This window comes from Mesocricetus auratus, unplaced genomic scaffold (assembly GCF_017639785.1).
Source record: "Mesocricetus auratus isolate SY011 unplaced genomic scaffold, BCM_Maur_2.0 Super-Scaffold_100018, whole genome shotgun sequence".
In the NCBI taxonomy this organism is placed as follows: Eukaryota; Metazoa; Chordata; class Mammalia; order Rodentia; family Cricetidae; genus Mesocricetus; species Mesocricetus auratus.
The window spans coordinates 32,294,497-32,314,390 of NW_024429199.1; the positions used below are offsets into that span (position 1 = coordinate 32,294,497).

The 19,894-nt window shown below is 43.3% G+C and overlaps 1 protein-coding gene across 7 annotated transcripts in view; it reads right to left on the minus strand.

The window, feature by feature from the left end:
- Plagl1 (PLAG1 like zinc finger 1) overlaps positions 1 to 19,894 on the minus strand; it is a 79,636-nt gene that overhangs the window by 10,126 nt on the left and 49,616 nt on the right. For 5 of the 7 annotated variants that reach the window (XM_021224477.2, XM_040758227.1, XM_013110235.3 and 2 more), the window contains exons 2-3: positions 17,613 to 17,656; positions 5,061 to 5,147 (exon numbers count right to left, since the gene is read on the minus strand). The gene's annotated coding sequence lies outside the window, so the exon portion shown is untranslated. Of the gene's footprint in view, positions 1 to 5,060; positions 5,148 to 16,880; positions 16,883 to 17,612; positions 17,657 to 19,894 lie in introns of all 7 variants that reach the window. The other 2 variants (XM_040758229.1, XM_040758228.1) reach the window with 1 other exon arrangement.

Sequence of the window (19,894 nt, forward strand, 5' to 3'; positions counted from 1 at the left end):
GCTGCCGATGGATTATTTTCAACTGTCATTGTTAAGGCAGTGGCTAAAGCTCTTTTTTTTTTTCTTAGAAGTGAGGCCCATCATAAAAAAGCCAAAGTGAAGTTTTTAAATCTACTATCAAAGTTAAATGGAGGAAGCAATCTAATTGATTAAACCACAGTTTCAGGATACAAAATGCACACATGGCCCAGACATTTTTTTTAAAAGAATGAATGCTTTCTGTTCAAACAGAATGAATACGAGGGAGTTCAAGATGTGAACTGACTTCAAGAACATTGCTCTAGTCACTCCTGCAACTCCACCAAAGGCAAGGGCAAAGTCTTCAAGGGTCTCAATGTGTCACTGGCCAACTGAGGCTCATGTTGATGGCCTCCTTGAGTACTGAGGCTTCCATCAGTTTTTTTTAAACACCCTCTACTCAAATAAAGGTCTAAGAGAAAGTAGCTGGTGGAGCCAGAGATACTGAGACCACTTGAGTCTCTGCTCTGTCTCTAAAGGGAGAATGCTGACCTGTACAAGGAGAGGAGAGGCTTCAGTGATATTATATGAGCAAAGTAGCTTGGTACCTGGACTAGAGGAGAAAGCCCATGGTTGGTAGTAAAGAAAGGATAAAATCCAAAGGAAAAATCCAGCAAAACATAGGAGTTAACCTTTCTGGTTTAGGTCTGGGGGTGTTTTTCATTGGCACCTAAGAGGTGCCCAAGCCACCAAGGAGACTTGAAGTGCTAAGTTGCTGGCCTCCTCTGTCGTCACACCATGGGAGACAGAAGGGGGCACAGCCTTTGGCTTCAAGAAAGTGGCTGACAAAAGGAACAAGGCTCATCCAGGTGACTTTAGAGATGACTCAACTCTCCACGGGTGGTCTGGGATCCTGTCAGAAAGCTTGTCACATGGAGCAACCTTGATGACAATGTTTCTCATCCCTAGGGAGGGTTGATGAAGTACACTAACCCTGGGGTGCAGAGCTTATTTTCTTTATGGCAGGCTGCAGCTAGACTGAGCCTTCCCCTTAGGCATCTATTCGGGGCTGTGGAAGGAGAGAGGAGCAGGCGTGTGGGGACATGATGTTCCCAGAGCCCCAAAGACAGAATCCTCTGCCCATAAATTCCCCAGCTTCCTCCAGAGTGAGACGATGAGGGGATGGACTATAGTGAGGAAAACAAGCAAATGAGAATTAGGTCTCATTTATGAGAACTTAGTAAGATGCATCTCAGGAACGTGGGTACAGTGTATAAAGGAGACCCAAACAGCTTACAACTGCCACCTTTGATTGCTTGATCCGACAGCAAAGAGTAGGCTTTTTACAGATGGGATTTCTTTGTTACAGTCTGTTCAGTCCTCATCCACTCCTGGATTGGACTTTGTACACCAGGGTATATGTGTGTGCATGTGTCTGTAGGTTAAGAAACCAGAAAGAGGATCACGAAAGGGAAAGAGGAGATGGGGGAGGGCAAAAAAGAGAATATAATGGATGCACATGACATGAGAAGCAGAGGGAGGGGCTACTGGATGGGGGGACCGGCAGGAGGGAGGCGAGAATGGGGGAGGGGTGGATAACGAGGTCTAGGAAGAACAAAAGTGTACATAAAAATGTCACAATGACTATTTTATATGCTACCTTTAAAAACTAATAAAGTTTTTATTTGGTGGGTTGAAGATATTATCCACCCACACTAATGACTGACTCTATACACAGGAAGGGAGAGAGGAAGAAGAGGGAACAATAGGTAGCGAGGGCCAGCAAACCCATCTCAGCTGGAATGGGAAGTATATGAACCTCAAGTGCCACAAAGGAAGAAGCCATCCCACCACAGCTGCTTCCGGCAGCCAGAGTGTACGGCTTATTACATAGGAGAGCCCTCGTCCCCAGGTCTGAAGCCTACCCCGCCCAACACCATCACAGGCCCCCTTCTCTTCCCACAGAGTGGACATAGGGGCCGGGCAGCCTCCATTGTCTCCTGAGGGATGAGAGCTGCCAGGAAGCAAGAAAGGACCCTTGCTCCTCTACTTCCCATCACACACTGAATTCTTAAATGGAAGATGCGGGAAGAAAAGAAAAGGGCGAATGTCTCCACTGAGCCCAATAGACAGGTACATCCAGAAAAACAAGTGCGGAGTCCCAGATGGGCTCTGCGACTGGGACGGGTCCTCTTTGTGTTAAGACTTATTTCTTGATGGAGACTGGGTAGCCTGGTGTGAGACAAGGGATAAGGAAGAGCAAGCCTGTCAACCCAGACAAAAGCCTTTGGCAGAGCAGATATTCTAATGTCAAAGTCAGGGGTGGAGACTGTCCCCTTGTGACAGCTGAGAACATATGCCCTCCCTATAAATCCCTTCTGACTCGGCCTTTAGACCTTTGTACTTCTGTAACTGATAGCTGATCTCTTTCCTTGTGACTTGATGTGTAGGGCATGGGGAACCAGAACTCTAATTAGCAGCATGGCCTATTGTCCCAATAAGGCCATCCTTCAGGGGACAGGAAAAAAAGAAAAAAAGAAAAGCCAGGGTCCTTTTTAGGAAGTGAGAGGGTACAAGCTAATATTGAGAAAAACAAAAGCAACCTGGGTTCCACTGACAAGGGGAAGCCAGATCCATGAGTTAAGAGTATCCGGAAGAGACGTATAATCTACACTGTCCAGAGGGGACATTCAAGGCTTGGGTGGGTGGTGCAGCCTCGAAAGTAATCTTTCCAGATAAACAGGAAGAGACAAAGAGTGTGGACACCCACAAGCCTGTATGGTGGTCTGGATGATCGGAGGGTATAACTCCTGCTGGTTTTGCCAAATATCTGCACAGCCTAAATTCTGATCACCTCTGAGTAGACTGGAGACGAAGGACAAACAGAACAGCAGACGGATGGACAGGAAATGGTGGTACCGAACCCATGGTTCAGCTTGGGAGCAGGAGGGAAGGTACAGTGGAAGAGTCTAGACTAGAGGCCCTTCAGCCATAGGAAGAAGGCTTATCACTTGGGGAACTGAGAGTCTATGGAGGGCAGAGCCTCAGAGGCCATCCATCATTGCTCCATCTTGCACGACCATTTGAAAGGAACAGGAAATCTGAGACCCTTACTCAGAAGTCCCTGATAATCTTTTCTCACACAAGATTGAGTCCAGGACCAAGTCACCCCAGACATACGTCTGACAGGCACTTTTAAAATGACAACGAATGCTATGATTTTCAAAAGCTCTGCCAGTGGATGGCTATCCAGAACTTAGAATCTGTGGTATGAAGAAAGGTGAACTGCAAACTGTTCATCTAGAAATAAGTCTGAAATGCAGAGGTATTTAATTACTGAGCTTTCACAGTTCTCCCTGTTTGATTTTTTTTTTAAGCTGGTAAACATTTTATTGGATTTCTGCTTCGAAAGAAAGCGACTGTAAAGAAAGACGACAAAACATCTAAGCTTCTGCACCGCACGGTCTACTCTGAAAGGGGAGACAGGAATGTTAGGGGATGGGGGGAGCTTAAAAGGAAAGAAACACTAGCTAGGCGGGCCTCCTCTTTTTTAAAAAACCTTACGTCTTTTTCCTCCCCCATTCATAGCTCTAGGCCCTTTGTTTGTATAACAGGCCATTACAATCATACGGGGTTCAATGGGGGAGGAATGTGAACTCTCTAAGTAGCTGTCCTGGCCATCCACATGTGTGGTCCCTCCCCCAGCACAGCCGGCCCCATCTGCCTTTCTGAGCTCCAAGTCTCCAACAGGGTAGGCACCTTGCTTACAATAAGCCCAACTTCCCACTGAGGCATACATGCTGTCCCTTCCCAGGAGCCCACAGTCTCCCCTAAGCCCCTCTGCCTTCCCAGTGTTGGTGCACAAGGTCCTGCCTGGGCCTGCCTGTCCCCTCCAGCCCCTTAAGAGAGGTGTCTATTGATGTGTTGGTCCTTTCCTTTCTTCAGCCTGTTGCCTGAATCCCGGGTAGACGCATTCCAGATCTCCCTGGTTATCACACACTCTGTCCTGTAAAGTCATGTACGCTATAAACAGAAGACAACAGTCCGAGATTCCTCTCCCCTAGCCTCCCCGAACTAATTACAACTCCCCGGGCCTTTGTCCCTTCTTGGCAGATAATGCTGACCCTCTTGGTTAATGAATCCAAATAGTATAGAGTAACAGTTGTCTTTCCAAAGAAAAAAAATATTTAAAACAATATTTCAGTTGTGCTCATAAAGCTTCCTCGTCTTATTCAGTCCGATTCCTACCATATGGCAAGATAGGCATCCAGGACTGCATTTGATACTTAATGAAGTGGATTTCCCTGTCCTTACTAATGAGCTACTGCACTAAGAAAGTGCCTACTACATGGTGAGTTCCCGGGAAGGATTAACCTTCTACAATGGTACTAATGAGGATGGTGGGGAGCACAGGCTACTCCAGTTGTCCTAGGCTAAGCCATGTGCTCTTTTATTACCAAGACAAGCTATCTGGGTATGCAGAGAGCCCTTCAGCTATAACTTTTCCTAAATGGGTAGTGGGCTCCCTGATGAAGCTGAATGCAGCCAGCCTCTTCAGGTTTATAACTCATCCTCTTCCACAAGGGAAGAGCAACTCAGACATCTGCAGTACCCAGGTCTGTCATCAGAGGTAGCCTACAGCATTTTCAACTATCAGGACTGTGGGCAGAAAATGCCATGGACCTGCTAGGTGGAGCTGGCTGGGGCTGCAGACAGGATAGGGAAGCTGCAAAGGACTCTGGCATCACCAGAGTCCCTAAGATGCAGACTACACTGATACTTTGACAAAAGAATCCTAAAGTGTTGTGGAGTTTAAGAGGGATCTTGAACCTCAACTGCATCCCTGCATCCCTGCATCCCTGCATCCCTGCATCCCTGCATCCCTGAGTCTGCCATGTGCTTCCAAGCAACTTTGTATTTTGAGACTGTGTATACCTGGCTGGCTTAGAACTCCCGATGTAAACCAGGCTTTGAAACCACAGAGATACCACTTGCATCTGCCTCCCAAGTGCTGAGATTAAAGTGTGTGCACCACCCCCATCTGATCCCGCACAATTCTTATCAAGCACATTCAGATAGGAATAAGTTTTAAACTTTTATACCTTCTGTGTGACCAGGAATGTCAGCTGTTGGGCAGATGTGGAGTCCTCTAGAAGTCTGTCTGAAGACTCGAACCTGTAAGAAGAAAACTTGGACATCGACAGAAAATGGAGTTAGAACATTCCTTCATGGTCCTACCACCTGAAACATTCTTTGAGAGTACATGTCCTACTGGTGGCCCCTAGACCTTCTCAAGCATCTCAATTGATGGTCTTTATGTAAAGTACATCCTTGGTCCTACATGCAACTGCAGTAGAATGCTGAAGTTCCCCCCCCCTTTCTCCAAGCAGTAACAAAAAGAACATGTGAAATTGCTTACATAAAACATTCAAAACAGCACTCAGAGGAAATGGTGTTTCCTTTAAAACAACAATATTAAAATGCCGTAAAACAGGTATGCAAATCTATGCAGTAACAGAACCTGAAACAAATTGCAAGTCAAAAGAAAGCAGTAACTGGGTGGCATGCATTTTCAACAGGAGTTTTATGCAAGCATATAGATTTATCAAATTTGTAGTGCAAAAAAAGGCTGACTTTTCTAAATTGAATATGCAGTTAAGTGGGTACTAAACCTGACTATGCATTAGCATTAGCAGGGAGATTTTTTTTAATAAAAACTAAAAAATAACAGATTCCAAGCCTCCTCACAAATCTGCAGACTGAAGCTACATGACTGGGGCCCTGGAAATTCATGTCTCTCCCTCGTCTTCAGTAACCTGGTCCTCATGCCAACCTTGTGCCAATGAACACTGCCATACATTTAGAAACCCACATCCCTATTTGCCAGTTCATTCTCCCACTTGGCTGCTTTGAACTCTGACTGTTCTGCCGATTTTCTTAACAGTATGGAAACGATTGATTGTGAAAGCTAATTCTACCTCATCTAAGTGGTCTATCCACTTGGCTGCCTGTTCTCTTAATTTGATCAAAAAGGCTACGTCTGTTTGGTATATAAACATCTTTTTGAAATAAGAAGGGAAAATTTGTAGCTTTCTTTAGAAAAGTTTAAAAAAATAATCAACTACAGTTCAGGAAAAAAAAACTGGAGGTGACCATGAATTTGTGTAGATCTGTTTGTTTCCCATCTGGTCCTCGCCCTCCATGTGTAAACAGACCATGTGCATGGCTCTGTCCTCTCAGAATTCTTCACACCGACTGTGGTCATTTAATTGGGTGGTCCCCAGAGGTCTGTGATAACTTTTTTTCTCTCCAAGAGATTGAAAACACATGAAAGCAAAAGAATAAAATCAGTCTGGATCATTTTTTCATTGATTCTGCCCATCTCCCCAGTGGACAATACCGATTTATGTATTCAGAGAGGAGGGGACTTGCTTCTGCTGCCTGGGAAGGGGCTTACAGAATATGAGGTACCCAAGCTAGGCAGCAGAGTAGCTTGGCTTTATTGTCAAAATATTCAAATCATCAGGAAGAGAAAGCCATTCCTTTCTGCACTCAACAATACTTGGCCTCGGCGGACCCACAGAAGAGCTTATTCTTTAGCTGCATAGTGCGAGCAGAAGTGAAAAGGGGGGGCCCTGGCAGCGAGGGTTCAAGCCCGTCAGCCTTTCCCACCTGCCCACCCAGCACCGCCTCACAGACTGACACAGGGGAGAACCTGGAACAGGCACCGCAGGGCTCAGGGGACAATCCTGTGCATCAAGCAACCGGGTAACATGGCAGAGATGAGGCCCTCAGGACCCCCAAAGAAAAACAAACAAACAAACAAAAATCACCATCTCAGTTTGACAGAATGCCACTTGCAAAATTGCTATAAAATCAAACAATGCTAAGGCGGAGTTCCAGAGTTCCAGAAGAGCAAGAAAAATCACATTTTTCTAAGAAGGGAGTTTGGCAGGAGGTAAATGGAATTACATTAATTATTTTAAATGGATTTTTAATGCCACTCATGGACAACAAAAACGGAAGCTTCACCAATCTAGAGCGTATGATTTCTAGAATGTATTTCTATCTTCGTGGCATATTTATATTTTAGAATGGGCCTTTTCCCCAATTAATGAGCTGGGCTCACTGCTGGCTGAGCGTTCACCAAAACTCATATTGAACAAAGAGATTTCTTCCAGTTTCAGCTCGTTCACCTGGCTGGATTTAAGCAAATGCTGGAAAATTACTTTTTTTCCCTTTTTTTTTTAATATCTAAAGGTCTGAGTGAGAACTAATTGGGCAATGCCAGATACTGAAAAGCCTGCTCTAATTTTCAGTAAAACTCCTCTAGCTTAAAGGTATGTAGGGTTTGCTTAGGAAAGCCTCTCAGATATGACTTTTTTATTTTTTAAAAACCACGATCTCATATGCAAAGGGGCCCACCAATTTGGAAGCTTACAGACAAATAATTCTTATCACAGACAAATGGATGGTGAACAGTGAACTTCTGTCTTTGAAGAGACCACATTCTCTTCCATAGGATTTTTTTTTAAAGATGCTGTAAAGGGGCAGGCTGACCAAGGGTCACATGAAATTTTAATAGATTTGGGGACCTCATTATCTGGCCTCTGCTCTCTTATTTGAGCTAATCTCTGTATTCCCCATTCATGAAACTCAAGGTTTAAATACTTCCTGAGTTCAGTCGAGGCCCCCCAAATCGCTGTCTTCAAGCCTGAACTTCCTTATAAATCCTGGAAGAAAGCTCCCTTCCTGCTGTGCCCCTCATGGATCGTGAATCTTCCCCTCCAAACCTTCTAGTGGCTCCTGTCCACTGCCTACAAGTTAGCTGGTGACACCACTGTAGAGTCACAACTGCAAACACCTGGGTGCTCACCCTGTAACGGCCATGTGTTAAGTACTGAACACTCTGAAAACTCACAGCGGTGGGCTGAATTCCTCCTGTTTTACTTTTGGACAAATGAAGGCTTGGAAGTATGTTAGCTGGACTTGCCCTGCACGCAGCAAGCCCCTGAACTGGGTGTGTGATCTGAAGGGCTCTCCCTACACTCTGGCTTCTTGGCCTTTACACAATCAGAAATCCTACACTCACCTTAGATTTTTTTTAAACATGGTCATGTTGCACGGATTGTGTGTGCTTACTGCCTCTCAAATCCGCTTTCTTCTTTCATAGTTCCCTGCCGCTCAAGTGCCTTCCCTGCAGCCATTAAATCAGCATGGTGGGAAACTTGGGGGATTTTATTTCGTTTTGCCAACAGCGTCCCTCTCTAGCTTTTTTTAAACAGGTGGAAGGTTTCCAATCTTTCACATTTTCCCCCAGCTAAGAGCAGACAAGACCTGAAGTCTGTTAAACCTGTCACAGAAATCCTGCAGGACTCGGAGAGCGAGAGACTCTCCCCCCCCCCTTCCCCATATCACTGAAGACCCAGCTTAGAAAGGAAAAGGCGATCTGTCTGTGTAGCCAGGGGGCCCTGCCTGGCAGGGCTGGGGTGAGATCCCTGAGCAGACAGCTGCGTGGGAGCACCCATGCGAGGGAGGGAAGCTGACCTCCACCAGGGTTCCAGTCTCCACTCCCAGCCCTGTGACCGACAGCTGCAAGGCTTCAAGTCACCGCTACTGTGATATATGGAAGGGCAGAGAGTCAGTTCCCCACCTTCCAGGCGCCATGAAATCTCTACTTTGAAGGAAACGCTCTGCCCGTGTAAGCAAGGCGACTAAAACTAGTCTAGAGGGCATTCTTTAGGTTGCCGTTCTGGGGGCTGTAGTCTCAAGGGTGGTGGCTTTAGGAATCTCTCTGGTCTTCTACAGTGAGAGTCACATTTATGGGTGCCACCTCAGTAAGGCACCAAAAAGCGTCCTTGGAATTGTGCCTCCCCGTTAGACTAGGACCTGTAGGACTGAAACCAATCTGTCAAGAACAAACAACATAGGCTAACTGGGTTTGCAGAGAGAAGCATTGGGCACTGAAAGTATGGGGCAGTTGAGTGTTTTAGTGCCCTGAAGCAGATAGAGCAGGAAGACCCCAGACAGGAGGTTGTTGTTAGAGTGCCCTCACAGGGCTAACTCCTCTGATTCCTATGCAAATGCCTAGAAAGGGAAAGGCACATGGTGTTATTTTAAGGCCTTTATCTTCAACTCTGAATTGCTAAAAGCAAACAAACAAAAACCAGAGGGAAGTCTACTTGGAAGAGGCAAGAAGTAGGCCTGAGCAATTGTAGGCTGAGGTCCAGGAAACCGTATTTCCTAACCTAGATACGCTTCCTAGTCAACAAGCTGGGACAGGGAGTGGTCAGCTGATTTCCCTAAGATGAAAATGATGAGAGCTAGAGCCAAGGTACTTTGGGAGAGAAGAGATTCTGTCCCTGGTACAAAAAGAAAGAAAGAAAAAAATCCTCGAAACCAGATGGGTTGACTCAAAGATCCTTGAGGCACTAACAACATGTCTGAGTTTGAGGAAAGAGAACAGCATTCAGCCTCTGAGGTCAGTCATATCCTCCAAGCAAATTCCAGTTCAGCCTGCGGCTGGGTGTCTGAGACCTACAGAAGGGGTTTACAAAGGCCTTGCTAAAAACTGAAGAGGGTTTGGGATAAGCCAAGGTACACGGGCCACAATGGAATGTTTGGAATGGCAGAACCCTCAAGTAAGTTCTAAATCTAAAGGGTATGTGGAGAGTGTGAAGCTAACACAGGAGGACTCCCTTGTGAGACAGTGGTACGGCAGTATCGGCTGAGATGGTCTGCTCGGTCTAGAATCCAAACTCCAGCCCTCTGTTTGTACTCTGAGAACAAAGGGCAGGTCCTAAGCTGTACTCAAGAAGAGTGTGCAGAATGAACTACTGAAGGTTTTCAGCCAGAAAAGCAGTGTGTTCAGGTTTCTGTTACAAAAAGAGGCCACACCCTGCAGGTAGTGGATTCATCACTGCTATACATTAAAACAGGTAAGCATCAATTCTCATAGGGGGAAAAATGTTGCCACCACTACCAACCCAAAAAAAAAACCTGCCTACAAAAAAATGAACGGAACCATTGTGCAGTTTTTCTATAACACCATTTACAGAGTTCCTAGTGCTCTGTAACAACTCTCCTAGTCTTGTGTGAATCATAGCCAGCAGTTCCCCTACACACTCTGAATTGCATAGATGGGCCCAAATGAGAAGCATTTAGAGAAAACAACATAAAACGGCTGTGATCTTAATGTGGTTCCAATTTACATGGTGATTGTGTGCTCGCTTTATGAATCACTTTTAATTCCTGCTGCTGAGATAAAAAGAAAGAATTTTACCTTGGTAAATGCTACATAATGGGTCAATTACGTTATTCTCTCAATAAACTACATTTGTTATGGTATAAACACACATCATTTCCAGTATTGTTTTAAATACTGATAGGGAAATGTGCTACATTGGCTAATTTTAATAATGTTCAACACTCTCCTCTGGGAATAGTCACTGCTTTCCTTTCTGTTTTAATTGCTAATGGAGAAGGGAAGTAGTTTAAAGGTTTATTTATTTGGAATGTGTATGAGTGTTTGCCCGAAACATATGTGAGTGGACCACATGCAAGCCTAGTACCCACAGAGGTCAGAAGGTAGTGCCCAATCCCCTGGAACTGATAGTTGTGAGCTGCCACTTGAGTGCTGGAAACTGAGCTCTAATCCTTTGCAAGAACAGTAAGACTAACTACTGAGCCATCTTTCTAGCCCTGGGAAGTAATAGTAATGATATTCTTTAGATAGTCATTTTTCTTATCTAAACTTGGCACAATAGTTTACTGTATTTTATTCTACTGTGGGACACATATCCAACTTAATACAAGGCCATGCTCCTAAGATTAAAGAAGCAAGCAAATGTCAATGTTCTTCTATAGAACCCAAGGCAGACAGTGTGGAGTAGCTGAAACAGCAGTAGCCTTAGAGTTGGATAGTTCTAGGTCTGAATGATGGCTCTACTATACACTTAGCCACCGTGTATAACTCTAAGCTCAATGAGTCTTCCCGTACAGTGGAGATATCTGCAGCAGCAGAGATGTTATAAGAATATACATTACATCATCAAGGACTCAGTGGTGGGTAGAGTCCGGAGATCAGAGAATGATCTTGTACAGTGAGTAATCTCCTAACAAAGAGGTGCTAATAACTTATTTGGATACAATATATCCAATGAAAAAAGCATATTCATCTCATTCCAATCATGTTTCCACAGTGTGGATCATTATTCCATCTGCTTTTAAAATAAATGACTCCTGTGGCCTGATTTTGTATGTCATGTATGAAAAGATTGCCCAATCATTAAGTAGTGTAACAGCACTTGCTGTGTTTTTAATTTGGTATCATAGTTAATGACTGGAGTCAATTACAAGTAGGCCTGGAATGAATTGGTCTCACAAGTGTCACCAAGTCACTCACAAGACATACCGAAGCAGTTCACTAGTCACTTTTGGGTTTTCTAACTTCTCTCTTCTGAATGTGGGGTGGGGAGGGAATGCCAGTTGCAAATATTGTGGGATGGAGAACAGGGATTTCAATGGACACGCCTAACACTTTAACCCATTAACTTCCACTTGGAGGGACTGGAAGTTAAGCCTCCAAGAGCATAGAAGAAATTGGGAAGGTAGTTATCAGGTAAGTTTAAGAGGGAAAAAAACTAATCAAATGCATGCTGAAGTGAGTAAATTTACAAAGTCTTATCAGGTAAGTTTAAGAGGGGAAAAAGCTAATCAAATGTACACTGAAGTGAGTAAATTTACAAAGTCTAGAATCTTTTTAAAAAATGGTACCAGAGTCAAGAACAATTTACAAAAACAACAACAAAATGTATGTAGAAAGAGGCCAAGAATTATGGTTAAGCAACAGCTTAAAAGCCACAAAAAAAAAAAAAAAACAAGGGAAGATTGCTTTAGGGTAAAATGGGTTGAGACAGAGAACATGGTCTTTTTGGGTTTGGTTTTGTTTTGTTTGCTTTGTTTTTGGTTATGAAACAGGGTTTCTCTGTGTAGTCCTGGCTGTCCTGCAACTTACTCTGTAGACCAGGATGGTCTCAAACTCAGATATCTGACTACCTCTGCCTCCTGAGTGTTGGGATTAAAGGCATGCACCACAGGAGAACTAATAAATGTTGAGGGGAATCCTACAAAAAAGTTGGATAGGAAATCTAAGCTGGAATCAGAGCTATTATCTTGAAATGAGTGCACATAACAAATAAAATCCTCACATGAATGGTGGAGAACAAGAACTAGAACTTCTGGGGTATACTGAGGACCCTGCTAAGCATGAATTTCTTCATATAAACACTAACCTATTTCACAACTCTAGAGAAATTATGCTTTTAGTGTAGCCTCTTGGTTGTTTTCTTAAAAAAAAAAAAAGAGTTTCCTAAGTTCCCACCCTCAACTCAAATCTCTGACAGCCAGTTTTCTAGACTGTCATAACAACTGCTTCTCCTGTGTGAGAGACAGAAGGCCTTAGTGCGGCCTCCAACTCAGGGAAAAAACAAGAGCTAACTCAAGATTGACCAGGGGAGAGGTGAGTGGGCAGGCATGTGACAGCTTAGTGAAGACTTATTTACCTTCCTATGCAGGGGACAGATGAGGCCCAGATGACACCAGAAGCAGAGGCCACGTCAAGGGTGACGGCAGCCCAGAGGGATTCGTAATTGGAAAGTCAGAAAAGGCACTGAGGGGAAACCGAAATGGTATGGGTGTGTAGATGTCCAGGTATAAAAAATATGTGTGTTCAGGGATGTCAGGGATGTCTGTCACAAGTCACCCTGCCATAGTCCAGCCGGTGGTTAGTGCTGATGTGTTCTCTGGTTTAGAGAGGCAATAAGCACAGTTATGGGATCAAATCCCAGTGCCTCCTGAAAACCTCATATCATCTACTTAATCTCCCTCTCCCAGGGCTTCCTGGGTTGTGAAATGGTGACAATGAGCCACCTAGATAGAGCACAAGCCCCTGGGAGAGGAAACACATTGATGTGAGGAGAGCGGTCACACCCTGTCTGGCAGCCAGGGATTGCTTGTATGCCTGCAACTATTTTTTTTTCAGGTACCTGAAGTGAAAAAAATACCCCAAAGCCTTGAGCAGAGATGAGAAGCTAATATCAGCTAAGGAAGTCTACCATACTGGGGGAAAATCAAATACTGGAACTGGGCAGAAGAGGTTTGTGGGGTGAATGTTGGGGTGACTCTAAAGAACAAGGCAAGATCACTAAAGGCAAAATGTCAAACCCTAAGCACCCGACCTTTGCATAATTCTATTTTTGTTCTAGATTGAAACACCCAGAAGATGGCACCTGACCCTGAGCCTACTCAATGATTCACTTTGAGAGACTGGAAAGGATGGAGATGACGAGGCAATCACTGGAAGACAGTGGTAGACTTCTTAAAGACAGACAATAATTTCCATGCATTTCTTTGTGGAAACAATAAAGCAATTACATGGATGACAACTCTCATTTTCACAGACAGAGACCATTGTAGGCCTGAGTGCACTGTGACTGTAGGACTCTTGGCGTGTCATCCATGACCTCTGACTAGTCCACATTTAACCCGAGTCAACACCCATTTGTTGTTTTCTAACATCAAACCCTTACTAGTCTGAGTTCTAGTGGCTCTACGGGTAAAACCCAGAGTCACTAAAGAATCCATAAGCTACAATGGTAGCAAAGCAAGTCAAACACACAGCCAGGGAAGGCTTTATCCTGCATTATCAGCATATCACAGAATTAAATCAGATTACACACAAGCTTGATCCAATCTCGACCACTACGTTTGGTCATGTGAGAGTCTACAGAACTCTTAATTAAAACTTTTCTCATCTTCATGGAAACATCTACACATGACACCAAGAATCTTTCAGAAAAGAATGAAAACAGAAGCTGGCCCCCAAAAGGACAATGCCCCCTGCTTTTAATGCCTCCACCTAGAAGGGTTGATGGTGCCCCACAAACTTCCTAAGGCAAAAACAAAACAAAACAAACAAACGAAAGACAAAAACCCAGTGTTTGATATGCTCCATAAAGGAAAGATTTCTTTACAGCCAGAGCACTGATCATGTACAATAGACCAATCAGGTTTTCCTAAAATTTAGTATTTGCAATTGAAGCCTGGGTAAGTAATTACACTCACTGGAATGTACAGGGAGCCATCAATCCCTATTCATCCAGCCACATTTAGTGAGCCAAGAGTTTTTCGAGGCTTGAAGATATAAAAATGAATACGACACAGCTGCGTTACTTCCAGCTAAAAGAGTACACCTAAACAAAGAGCTAGGGGGATGTGTTAAGTGGCCACAAAGGGCTGAGGCCAACGGAAAGAGCCATAAATTCTCTCTGGGAAATGAAGCTAGTGAGGGGAGACAGCTAAGACAGGGTGAGATACTCCCTTGTGATAAACCAGAGAATTTTCTTTCCTATGTTCTGAAAAGGAAGGTAGTAATTTTTAAGACTTACATACTGTGGTTATTCCAGAAGACTCCACCATCAGTTTCATTAACATTTGACACACACTTCCATTTGCAACGCCCTAAGACTTTTGATGAGTAATCATTGTATGCCCATAACAATCACACAACACGGGACGGTATGAATCCCTGGCATGAACTTCGATCTCAAGTTCAAAGATGTTTTGAAACAAACAAATGAACAACACACTTTGGAGAAGTCATATGTAATATTCATGCTTCTCCTTAACATTAAGGAAAAAGGACCACCTGATTGTATCATGGTTCGCATTTGTCTTTATGTCTGCGTTTCAAAAAGAGAGGGGGCACGCTGAATGGACTTCTACTTACCATCATTCATTATGCATACCATATTCCTACTTATAGCATAGTTGTGACAAAACCTCCATTGTCCCTTGCACTAGCCCCAAACTTGAGTCATTCTAATGTAAGCATGAGAAACTCCCGGCTCCTTTGGGGTGAATTTCCAAATTCCTCTGTGTTAAATTGAGGTCTAATTTTCCCTGTGCCTGGTTTTCACAAGAAGGTCCATTGCACCCCATGTGCCTCCTTCCAGCTGTCAATAAACAGAGGCAGTGAATTCCCTACAGCTTTACAAAGCTAGTTAGGCAGGGCCATTCATTCCTTCAGGAAAACAGGGCATTGATTTCAGCTAGTTCCCAGGGAGCGGCTGGGACAAAGAGATCAAAGGCCCACCTCTCTCTCCCTCCAAAGCTTTCATTAGGCCTAGCCCAGACAAACTGCGACAGGTCTCCTTGAGACCAGGAGAGGGCCCGACAGACCACCTCATGGTTCAATTCAAATTCATCCGTTTCCTACATTCCAGTGACAGTCCAGAATGCTAACCATGACAAACCCACACAATCGTCTGGCATAATATACTACTCACTAGTTCATCCAAGGTCAGAGGGAGAAAATGAGCGCTGAGGGAAGTCCTAGGTTTCTAGGGCCTGCTGAGCCTCAATGGGCCCCTGACACTCCATAAATAAACTCCTCTGTCTCACTCTCCCTTTCTTCCTCCAACCTGTATCTTTAGGAGTGATGATCTCACTTAACGGTCTCGAAATTTCTTTCACGCCACTGGACCTAAACTCTCTGGAAACTTTGTTCCCAACCTAGCAGTTGCAATGGTAGCATGGATGGCCCCATGTGCGGCCCTTATCAATCTATTCCTGTGTAACAGCAAACCTGCTACACACAAGTTTCCATTTGCTCCAACTGAAAACCAATTCCTAGTTTCTAGGCTTTCCCAAAAGCACGATCCCCAGGGAAGGCCACACAAGCTCAAAGAGGAGCATGGCTTGTACAAATCCTGTTTGCAAAACAGAAGTCGGAACGGGAATGAACAGTTACTTTTTTTTTTTTTATCCAGGGAATCATCCAGGCTGGGGTAACCAGGTCCTAAATAGCAGTATGTGAAAGAGTGTTTGTGCATTTGTGGGAGTGAAGAGGGCTAGCCAGGGGCAGGCTGAACCAGAGGGAGTCTAAAAGAAAATGTGTTTTCCCAAGGGGGGTTACCTCTATTGAACAAACATAATTAAAAGGGTTTCTAAATTTGCCCTTGAATTCAGAACTGCCCCTGTGATGCAGCCTTCACAAAACCCTATAATGAAATGTATTCATTTTCTTGTGGTTCCCTCCATGTCTGTCACTCATCCTGAGTAAACACGAGGAGAGATGGGTTAACTTTTGAAATTCATAAACTGAAAAGAAAACAAACAGTATTGGAATGAAAGGTATGGAAAACCCACTTTCTGACGCAGAACATACCCTTCCCCGCAGGCCTAGTTCCAAGTTTCAGTACTGTCGTGGGGCTCACCACAGATTTCCTGAGCCCTCAATTCACTGATTCTTGTCTCTCTTTACCTACTGAATAGGTACCACAGAGAGTACTGAATAGCCTTCTTTGAAAGGCTTCCACTTATTTTCAAAATGAGCTAAGAAAGCCCATCCTAAAATAAGACAGTGGCACTTAGACAGTGGGGTTGTTGGACCTCGAGTCCAAAGCCAGCCCAGGCTCTATAATGAGACCCTGTCTCAGAAAACTAAAAAGTGGGGAGGAAAGAAAGGCGGCCTGTGACGAACACAAGAATGTTAAAGCTAAATCTGGCCACTGACTCACTTTAGGTTAAAGGGTTACACTAACGTCTTGTCTTCCGGGCCTTCTGAAATGGAGACAGAAATATCTGTCAAGAATCTCAGTACAAGGTACTGTGAAATTAGCATTCCTCAAGAACTTGCTTCATTATAGAAAGCTGATCTTATGAACAGCTTCATATAATTACAGGTCGCTCTGACTCAACAGAGGTTCTCTGGAAACTCATTAAGTTCCTCTAAATCAAATTATTTTTCAAAAGTACTTATGAAATGTACTACTTAAAGAAAGCCTGTGGCAAAGGTCAAATATACTCATCAATTCATCTGCCTGTCTTTCAGAAGCACTTGCAAAGGACAGAAATATTACAACTTGATCTTCCTCATAACAGACTGAGACATTATGAATCTATTTTTCAGAGTGAAAAAAATGGGTTCTAGGGAAGTGAAGAGACTTGCCAAAGTCATACAGTAACAGGGTGGAAACCTCAAGTGTTCAGTCTCTAGACCTCACACTGCTCTCATTATACCTAGCTACTGTGTCCTGTGGATATAATTACCCACATAAGTCCTCCGTCTCTAACTATATTTAATAAGCAAACATGTTACTATCCTCAATAACCCTTCCTCATATCCCACTTTCTGATTTCTGTGATCTGTCTGTCTGTCTGTCTATCTACCTACCTACCTACCTACCCATTGTGCCATTTTTTATTTTGTTACAGAAGATTTTCATATGGTAAATGAAATTTAAAGATATCAAATTACTATTGTTGCCTGGGGTGCATTATTTTCATTATGTTGGCAATATCTTCTGACAGTTCCTAAAACAATAGCTTTGCTTTTGTTCTAGAAAGTTCTCCTTCACCTATGTTGGGGATGCCAGAAAAGACACATGTAATACAGTCTCCAAAGTTTTTGTCTTAACATGCTTATTCTTTAGTATGTTAATTGACATTGTGTGGCAAAGGCACTGGAACCCTGTAACTTAGGAGGAAATGTGTCAAACATGTTTCCCTGTGATGAGAGAAGGCAAATGCTGGGGAGGAAGATTGTTGAAAAATGGAGAAAAAAAAGGAAAAAAAAAGAAATATCAACTTACAAAAGCCAATGACACTGTGTACGTACGAATCAGGCAGGAACAACCTGAAAGCAAACAAAAAGTATTCATGAGTATCACACGACATTTGAGTGTGCACTAATTAAGGGTAATTCTGAGACAGTTAGAGACTTGAGTTCAGTTTTACTTATTCTCCCCCAGCATCAAGAATTCATGAAACTACTTATACTGTTACAACTTTGCTAACACAGTTTGGTCTTTTGAGAGTGCTCCAGTTTTATTGGAGGTGTGCATTTGACTTCTATATAACTCTACCATAGGCCCAAGATGACATCACCAAAGTCAAGACACAGAGCAGGTCCATCACCAGGAGGGGCTGCCACACTGCTTTTTCACAGCCACAGTCGATGTCTGTTTCAACATTAAACATCCATCCATTTTACAAAGAAAAAAAAAATGAAGACATCATTCCTACTTAAGAAACTACCACCAAGTAGTATATAAAATCATGATTAAAGAATCCTGTCTTTATGCATTGGAATAAGTTTTAATTCATAAAACAGATTTTCTTTTTGTACTGCCGGATAAACCACTTATTTCAAACACATCTAACATGAAAGTAGACATGTTCTTTAAATTCTCATTCCACATTTTCAACATATCTCTAACAAAGAACCTTTGGATATTTACCATAGGGGCCTTGTAGGTCTTTTACATTTTACTTCATTTAATATACATACCAGTATCCCCATGTGACCCAAGAGAAAACCAAGACACTGAGGGGCTGAATAAGTTCTATATGGCTATACTAGCAGTGCTTAGGACCAGATAGTTAACATCCAGACTCAACTATCCCTCAAGGGAATCAATATTGATAACATTAAGACATGTTGTGTTGCAACCCTAACCCCCCCATTACTGCTAGACTTCACCTTCATATAGAGAAAATTAAATAGGAAAAATGTCCCCAAACAATGACATGAGTGTTTTGTTCTTCTGTGAGACGAGCGCATGTTATGTAACCCAAACTGGCCTGGAATTCTCAATTCTGTTGTTCAGTCTCCCAAAGTGCGTATGCCACATTATCCCAAACAGTAATTTACAAAATGAAAATGGTTCTTTATTCAAACACAAAATGATAGAAAATGGTCAAAACCAAACAAAAAGGAAAGAATAGAGCACAAAGGAAGACTCCTATTAGAACAACGAAGCGTTCCACAGCCCTTGAATTGCTACCCTGGTGATGTCAGGCGGTTGCATGCACGTAGCCATGCTGACCTTTGGAAAAGCTCATTCAGCTAGCAAAGGTGATGATGAGGAGTGAAATTTTCAGTCCCAGATAAAAAGCTTCAAAATTAGGCTCTTTAGCCAATAGATACATCAAAAAGCCTAAAGGTAACATCCAGATAATGATAATAATTCAGCAGAGTACCGATCGGGACAGAATTTCTGTAGGTTTATTAACTTAATGACACAGCATTATTACTGAAGATTAGTAGCTATTTTCTCGTGCAAAACCAAACAACACATTTATGCATAGCTGCGGCAAATTGGCCAATTCAACAATACTTGAGAGGCACCTATCCAATAAGCCACTGATGTCCTGTCCCAGATACTCGGGCTATGCTTTGTTTACAAATGTCTCCTTAATGGTGTAGGGTCAGGAGGTGGCCAAGGGAGGAGAACTCATTACCAGCATCGGCTGCTGTGCATATAAGTTATACATAAAAACAAGGGGGTGTGAGGAGTTTTACTTCCCCACAAGGCCACAGAGTGTCATACCTCATTTTAAGAGATGGAGAAAACTCTACCTCCTCAACATTTTAATCTCTCAGCAGGGTTAGAATGCTCATGTTTTATTCCATGTATAGAAGTTTAGTTAATGTATTTTAACTAAACTTTATAGTACCTCTCAGTCACTCAAACACGCTTTCTTTACTGTGGGAACGTGTACTGAACACTCTACCTCTGTCAACTTGCACTCACAAAGACCCCAAAGACTGTACTGTGTCATAATGCCTCCCCATACTGTGGTCATGTCACACATTTCTTCTCCTCCAGCTGCCCTTCCTACTCCCAGTGCATGTACACATCCATCAGCATCCTTGCCTCGTGGTTCACTGAGAAAACAAAAGCTACTGGTTAGAAAACCTCACTTTTCTAACTCTAAACATGCAGACTGCCCTCTGACCACAGGAGAAAATCTTCCTAGAACAAAAAAAAAAAAAAAAAAAAAAAAACCAAGCCCCCTTCTTCACATAAAGTCTTCCCTACTTTACCATTCCCTCTTTTTCCATGACTCATGTCCCCACTACACAACATGT